Below are 6,563 nucleotides of genomic sequence, written 5' to 3'. Positions count from 1 at the left end.
TTACCTTTAGAAAATTTACTCTTCCAAAGTGTCCAGATGTGGACGTACAGTGGCACTACCCTGTTGTGTTGTGGTATACAGTACAGTTCTGCAGCTGATCACCCCAAACTGGTCAGACAAGTCTTGTCAGGGAACATCTGGGTGACCCAGGGTTCAAGGAGAGTCAGGAAGTGACATGTTGTTGACGTCATCTGTCCACAGAAGGAGCGGTGTGGTAGGGTGGGGCCTGGGGGAGTACATGGTGTCAGTCGTTAGGGGCCATTTCAAGTCTTATACAATGTATATGGTTCATAGACTCAACATGTAAAACTTCACACTCTTATCTTAAAATCTGGATATTTCTCTCAAAATTTGGTTAGATGTCTGAGGATATAACATCCGTGTCCATAATATCACCAGGGTCCATAATATCGCCACCTTGAAAAATAGTGTGCTTTAAGATATTTTTACTGCTACATACTTTTGGTATGCACTCCTGCACACCTCAAATGTACATACCTAGGGTATGTTGCAGTAAAAATATCTTTAAGCACACTTTTTCTCAAGGTGGTGGTATTACGGACTATGGTGATATTATGGACACAGATGTTATGTGTATGACTTTTCTAAGGCGTAATCAGCCGTTTCAGTTTGTCATAACTCGTAAGAAAGTTTCATCATTTTATGATCAACAGTTGCAGTTTTGCAGTTGTAGTAATATGCAGGGATGACACTGAATTTAAAAGAAAGTGTAGTCAGCCCTCTAAACTATATACTATGACCAGAGCCCCTTATGCAGACCAAGACCTTATTGAGCCAGTCCCTGAAAATACCAGTAGTCTGAGAGCAATGTCAACTTCAAAAACCATCATTGGCATCAACCCACAAAAACACTTGTGGGGAAAACAAAACCAACATTGCAGGCATCACCTTCACAGACACAATAAATCACTTTTTATGCACCTGCTGCACTAATTGCCGCTTTTATAGCCCTTTCTCAGGTCGTAATTTGTTTTTCCTGAGTGTGCTGCCAGTGACCTAATTACAGCAGTGCAATAGACATAATTTGTCCATAACGACGTCTATATTGCAGTTTTTAGTGTCTGGATGTCTTGATTTGACAATTAACTTGGCAGCAACTCCACAAACTATACAGACAGTAGTGATGTGAAGACTCCACATAGACTGATGTGACAGACACTCATTTATCATGTGCTAAGGCGACCCAATTTGTAAATTGGTTCTCGGATTTGGCTCTTCATTTTTTTTCTGATTTGAAAAAAAAAATTTGGTTCTGAATTTCATTAACAGTTCAAAATGTATGAATTATAACTTAGCTTAAGTATGTTGACTTCATGGCTACATTGTACTATAATTATTGTAACGATTCTGCTATTATGGGCCATGGGTGTCTAGGCCTTTTTATTATTTCATCCCGTCGCTTAATATTTTTTCTGAAGAAATCCAAGAACCGTCAAATTGAATTGGTGTGGCTTGATTCCCTTATGTAAACTACAAGTATTGCTATTTTAGTCCAACATTTTGAAGGTACTTCTGGCCATAATCAATATAGCATAAATGTGTACACAACAAACAAAGTAACAAGCCTTATTATAGAAAGTTGGTATTTACTTGTGATTAATAATCAACTATGTGTGTGCTTAACCCAGTAATTTTGTGAGAACACAGTAAGCTACCGTCCAGTTTTACACCTTTTTCTATACATACACACAATGTTTGTCAAATATCTTTCATGTATAGGATTGTCAAATATCTATTCTAAATGTAAAATTAAACATGTTGTCTGTAGAAGATGAAGAATGATGATGTCTGAAATACTTTGCTGAAAATGAATCTGAACTGCTTCACCAGTATAGCTTTTCCATGCTAGCCCTAAGCTTTGTCAGCGAGTTGGGCAGCCCAGACTATCACTGTCGAACCAATGAATAAATACATAAATGAATAAATGAATGAATGAATGAATACGGCCACCCTTACATAACACTGGTTATATAAAACTGAGCGACCTCGCCATACCATAATCAATCACAATTACCGTAATAACTATAACTGCTGTTTGAAGTCATCTCCAAGTAGATCCTACAGTGGCAAGGCAGTATCCATTGGCCAAGCAGGGTGGCTAATGGTCATTGCTTGGCCAATGGATACTGCATTGCCACAATAGTATCTACTTGGAGATAAGTTTGAAGCTCATATTCCGTCATAATTAGTAAGTTTGAAGCTCATAATTTTAATTCTAATTTACATTGTACCAACATTTGCTCCTAGTAAATATGGTTGTACCATATTTCAGCAAATTTCCTTCCACAGTGGTAATATATTGAAAATCATTGTCAGAAGCTGCAAGGGATGTAGTAATAAGTCAGAAAATAACAATTTCTCACCTGCAGTTCTTGACCAGGTGTGCTGCAGAGGAAACGGCAGTCCACAGACTCAGACCTTAAGATGACACTCAGCAGATCTGAAGTAAGATTTGCACTGACTCTTGAGTGCCCTCTGTTCACAACAAAATAAGTAATATGTACAAGTTACATCTTGAGCAATGCTAACTTATCGGGTATCTGTATCGCCGGCATAACCGCCTTTCGGCGTAACACACCAGCTTCGCCAATGGGTAATCTATTGCTGACCACACATGCAGATACAAGATTGATTGAAGGAAAGTCACTTTATTTTTTCAAAATTACAAGATGTTTCTCTTCAGGTCAGATATTTAGACAGATATTTAGACTAACATGTAGACCCTAGTGACACATAGGCTATATATACCGGTAGCTTAGGTTAGGAAAGGATGGAAAAACAAGCTTTTTGACATACATGACATAATGTCCTAATGGGTAAGCCTACAGCTATAACACCATTAAGGCACTGTCACACACATGCTGTAAACAACCTTCCACTGAATTTGTTGGTGGCCAGAAGGTCACCGAATTTCAAAATTGCCCAGAGAGTCGACCACACGAAAATCTACCGTCACATTTGATGTGACCTGCAAGTGCCAGACAATCATGAAAAATCGTGCAGTGATCGAGAGAACACCGGCCCAGAAATATACCAGCCAAAAGTTTTTTGAGCCTGCACACTTTTAGCCTGGGCGCCAGACCACAGTTTATGCTATACAGTATACTTCCTTTGGTCGAGGGATAGCCACACTGCCCCAATCACAGAGTTGGCATCCAGGGTCTAATCTTTCTCTCACACCTACGGGATAATTCGAAGAAGGTTGCCAACTTTGGGAGCGGGGTGTGTTGGAGGCAGGGCATGTAGGGTGAGAGCCAGTTGAGGGATCACTGAATTTCCTTTTCTTCAAGCACTGGGGTCTGGCACCCAGGCTGTCAGACTTCTTGAGTATAGCAGCTTCTTTTTCCTGCTATGCAAAGACTCTGACAGTTTACACTTTAATTTGTCAACTACATGTATAAGTATGCATGGTAGGTAACATGTCCCAAACTTCAACACCTAACCACATTTGGAGCGCAAATGGCTGAAACATGCCACCAGCAATTTTAGACACAACAGTTGGGCCAACATCAGCTACAGCTAGTTGAACTGCACCCCACATCTCTTCTTACATGAGGGTCTGCATGCTCTTTTCCGTAAGGCGTAGGCGGCCTCTTTATAATTTCCCGTAATTCGTAAGGAAGTCATTTTATTTACCGTTATTCATAGTGAGGAGGCGAAAATTTAGCGTAAAACGTTGCCAGCCTTCCGGAAATTTAACGTAAAGCGTTGCGGGCCTCCATAAATTTAGCGTAAAGCGTAATCAGGACCCCCCATGCAGACCCTCTTACATGGTACGCTGCCAAAAAAGCAATTTACCGTCCCCTTTAGGACGACCAAAGGAACAGCTGAGAAGCCTTCAACTTAACCAGATTTTTATGGATAAGACCTGAGTGCCAAAAGCATTTCCTCACTGCATTTGCAGACTGTCTGAACATGGTTTCTCCAAGCTAAATTTGTTTTTCTTACTTCACTGTAGATGTGAATGATACATGTATATGTAATTCGTATGTTGATCTGCTGATTAATCTAAGTCTTTTAGTTTAAGTGAACGCTGAAATCAAAGATCATACAATGATTTCCTTCTTTCCTTCTTCCTTTTTCTCTCTTCCTCCCTCTGTCTTTCTTTCTTTCTCAAAAAAATTATCGTAACATAAATTCTAACCATAGAAGATAACCACACCTTGAGCTTTTGCTGCTGTTCAGGTTGTCCAACGGTAAGAAGCTGCAAGCTTGTACATCACCTTCTACATGCCAATCTTGTACATGTACATCCTACAAGCCAATCTACTTCGACAAGGACTCATATTTCCCAAGGACAGTCTCTGATTGCAACTCTCATTACCGTATGACATAACAGGAACTGCAGAACCGACCAAATTCAAGGTTACAGTCCAACTACAGCTGAAATGGCAGGAATTAACAGCACAGTACACACCCCTATAGCTAGGCACTAGATCCCAACCGTGGGGTGTTAATTGTCTAGTATCTGAATAAGAGCATCTAAAAGAAAATAAAAGGTAGCCACAGTACATGCAAAATTGGACTGAGTCATGTATTACATCTTCCTTATGGCAAACATGTCAAGTTTACCTTTAATTTACATCAAACAAAACGAACAAGAAAACCAATTTGTAATTTTTCTCAAAGAATAAGATTGCAAGCTGTGTCAACAATGATTCCTTTGCCTTGACTTTGATTTAATCCGTTTGAAATGTTGCGAACGTTTAATCCCAGCAACAAAAAACTGGCCAAGCACATTTATATTTCTGTGACAGCAATAGATTACAGCTATTAAAGAATTTGCAATTTTGCCAAATTCTCCTCTATAAATCTTTTGTAAATAGCTAAGTTTAAACTTTCAGTGCACCTGTTAGTTCTTCAACAGAGCAATAATATCATGTTTGTATGACTTCTCAAATTTTGTCTCAAACTATAAAATCTCTAAGAAAAAAAAAAAAGACAATCTTACCTGAGAAATCCTTGGAACAGACTCAGAATCTTGAGTAGATTGGAGGACTTCCAAACCTGGTTTTCAGCGACGTGTAGTGGGAGTGAATAATGCATACCACAGTGTGCTCTCTCTCTGTGACGTCAGTGTGCAGCAAGATTATGCTAGTTCCAGACAGTGAATTATTAGGCCACACCAATTTAATTTCTTGGTTAACGGATTCGCCCGCTTCATTTTTTTCTGATTTGCAAATAAAAATAAAAATTCAGAATCAACTGCAAAATGCTTATATTTTGCCCTGAACAGTTGAAAACAGTCCTTTTCATCCGAGTTGTTACAGTTATTCCGTCTTTCGATGCAGTGGTATCATTAAAAGTTCAAAATTCATTGTTTAAATTTTGAACCAGTCTGGTGTGTTGACTTCATGGCTCCTATCGTACCATTTTGGGCCATAATAGGATGCCTAGACCTGTTTTTATTTTTATTTTTTTTTCGCCCGCCCGCTCCATTATTTTTCTAGAAAAATCCGTTAACCAAGAAATTAAATTGGTGTGGCCTTATGAAGGCAATACCCCAGAAGCTTTGGTTGGTTTTTAACTCCTGGTCATGTACTGTTATGTTTTAATTTTTTCTTATGTTTACGTGTACTACATGTACATTTATGTACACACGTGCATGTATTTGAAAATTAAACAAAAAGGACTTTGAAATTCGTTATTCCATTTTCCACAGTAACTTAGCATGGTGAAAATTTTTCTGATATACAAATGATGCAAACTACTTTTAAATTAAAATTTATATACCTAGTATGTGTATTTTATACCACTGGGAAATTACTACAGATACAATTTACTAATGGTCCTTTGCCCTCATTTTATAGCCAGGTCACAGAAATGGTTGATGTTGCACTTTAAAGCCCATGTGTAAAAACACGTTATATACTGATCAGAAGCATCTCATTACTATAGTAACATCATAGCATAGCAAAAAGCTTCCGAAAGGAGGAAAACAACAATTTGACATCCATTTTACAGACTTTCCCAGAAAATATGCTTCCGTGGAACAATGTGTTGTTAAAAGCCTGACCTGACCCTGCCACCTCCAAACTCCATTAGAACAATTTCTTGATGATGTCATGAGATAGTCTTCTGTGGTTGCTAGGATACGGATGACCCCGCCCTAATGGGGGTCAGCAGGCTTGTGGAGGTATGGTGTGGTTTGTCCCTGATGGGGGATATACAGTGTACTAACAATTCAATTTGGTACCATTTCACTCCCTCATAATATTAGTAAACAGCAGCGCCAACTGTAATAACAGTGGGATCCCTGAAGATATGTGCAGCTTAAGATGGGCCAAAACAGAAACCAGCAGTAGACCTTTTAGATATGGGTGCTAGGGAGTGGTCTTCAGAAGAGTTTAGGTCCTACATTCAATTTTAGGCCATGTTGATTTGATTTACATGGATGACATCTGCATGCACTCCAATTCCAAAAAAAAAGGTTTCCACCATACAGTACTGTACAAAGCAGCTCTAAAATGAGCAAATAAATGCCACAAATTGAACAGAAAAACTTTGGGAAATGAATATTACTAATGTTGTAGAATGTCAAA

The sequence above is a fragment of the Branchiostoma belcheri genome, unplaced genomic scaffold, assembly GCF_001625305.1.
Source record: "Branchiostoma belcheri isolate BF01 breed outbred unplaced genomic scaffold, Haploidv18h27 scaffold59, whole genome shotgun sequence".
NCBI classification, from domain to species: Eukaryota; Metazoa; Chordata; class Leptocardii; order Amphioxiformes; family Branchiostomatidae; genus Branchiostoma; species Branchiostoma belcheri.
Note: the sequence above shows the minus strand (reverse complement) of the source record.